At 38.1% G+C, this 1,827-nt stretch overlaps 1 non-coding gene across 1 annotated transcript; it reads right to left on the bottom strand.

Moving 5' to 3' along the window:
• Positions 1 to 1,447: 1,447 nt before the first annotated feature.
• On the bottom strand, positions 1,448 to 1,521 carry trnat-agu (transfer RNA threonine (anticodon AGU)). The gene has a single exon. It is a non-coding gene; the product is annotated as a tRNA-Thr (tRNA).
• Between the last annotated feature and the right edge of the window lie 306 nt (positions 1,522 to 1,827).

The raw sequence follows: 1,827 nt of genomic DNA, 5'->3' as shown, positions 1-1,827 counted from the left end.
ATTTCTCCCCCTATGAGTCTTCACTGGAAGTGAGCGATGCTTTGAGAAAAGATAGGAAGAGAGGATTTCTCCCCTCAGAGAGGGACACCTGCTGGTTGAAGTAATGATGACAAAACATAGATTAGAGCCAAGATTCATATCCTAACAAAAGAAAACAAGGCCTTAAAAAATGAAAGTGAATCCATAATGTTTGAAAATGAACAACTGTTCAGAGAAAACAGAGACGTGCTAGGTAAATATAAACAAGAATGAGGTTTTAAAAGTGAAAGAAAAGGAAACCAGTACAAAGGTAAATAATTACCAGTTGGAATACTGGGAATTGAATGGAATAGTAGAATTATTGGAAAAGTAAACAAAAGTGTTTGAAACACAATTATACTCTGCATCCTTTATGGAGCGAATAGCCAATGTTGAAAGGCCCATACCGTATCTTCAAGAATATCTTGTTTTATTGAACAAGGAGATCCATTGTTAAAATTGAACTTTGTTCCCTCAGTAAAGCCTCAGTAGTGCTAGGACACCCAGATACATTTGCAACTTGGTAAGATAGAACTCATTTTGTTCCCATATCAAAGGAAAATGTTAAGAGTGAGCTGGAACCCAAAGGGTTAAAGATTTTTATTTCTGAAGTAAGAGCTCCTGATTGTTTAAGCCAACAGGAATCAGTAAGCAATGGCAGCGAGCCTTTAATAAATAGCCTCATTATGCAGGAAGATAAAGGAATCAAAGACAAGAGCTTTCTGCCCATACATCAAGTGGCTGGGGATTCTGTCTCCACAACAGGGGCACTTTAAGACTGCCTTGGGATGAGGATGGCTACCTGAATGTTTTGCTGCCAGCGGTGTGAGTGATTTTGCCAAGTGATGTCTGATTGACGACTGTTCTTACAAGATGTTATTATTATGTGTATATAGGGAAGGTATATCTCCACACCTACTTTCAGCAAGATGTGTATCTTTAAATCGTCATCTTTCTGCCATGGTTGTATTGTGTAAGACTTACAAATTTAAAGCAGAAAACAAAGCTAGAAGCTACAGAAATTGCTCAAAATTCTATTTAGGCACAACATAAGATTCACCTTTATAACATTTATGGTATTGCATCAGAACATAAGAAGAACATAAGAAATAGGAGCAGGAGTAGGCCATACGGCCACTCAAGCCTGCTCCGCCATTCAATAAGATCATGGCTGATCTTCAACCTCCACTTTCCCGCCCAATCCCCATATCCCTTGGTGTCCAAAAGTCTATCGCTCTCTGTCTTGAATATACTCAACTTAACGTGTTACTGACACATTCTATCAGAGAACCATCTGTACAATGAAGGAGAAATGTCAAACAGCCATTCGGAAATCCTTTCCTTGTTGCTCCTGAACAAATACATTTACGGCCCTGCATTATTTTGTTGCTTAAATTCACAGATTAGGTTAATATCATAAATTAAAGTAAGGCCCTGCTGGGAGTTGAACCCAGGATCTCCTGTTTACTAGACAGGCACTTTAACCAGCTAAGCCACAGAGCCATCTGATTATAGGTAGCTGATTAGTTGAATATCATTATGCATTTCCTAAATATGCTCATCTTAATTGTATCAAAAGTAGATTCATGTTTAACTAGTGTGCTGTTATTAAATTTAATATCCATTGTTCTGCTCATTTACACATTTGTCTAACTCAGTTTTTATCTGCAGCACTGCCTCCTCAGATTCAACTGCCCCTCCTAGTTTATCATCTGTAAATCTATATTGAATTTCTGACTACAAGTTCTTCATGAGAATTGAAACAGTAGGGGTCCCAATCGATCTGTGCAGCATCTCACTTAGCATCTG

Source organism: Somniosus microcephalus, chromosome 21 (assembly GCF_052327205.1).
Source record: "Somniosus microcephalus isolate GS21.2 chromosome 21, FLI_Smic_1.0, whole genome shotgun sequence".
Lineage (NCBI taxonomy): Eukaryota > Metazoa > Chordata > Chondrichthyes > Squaliformes > Somniosidae > Somniosus > Somniosus microcephalus.
Note: the sequence above shows the minus strand (reverse complement) of the source record. Positions and strands in the feature narration are given on the sequence as shown.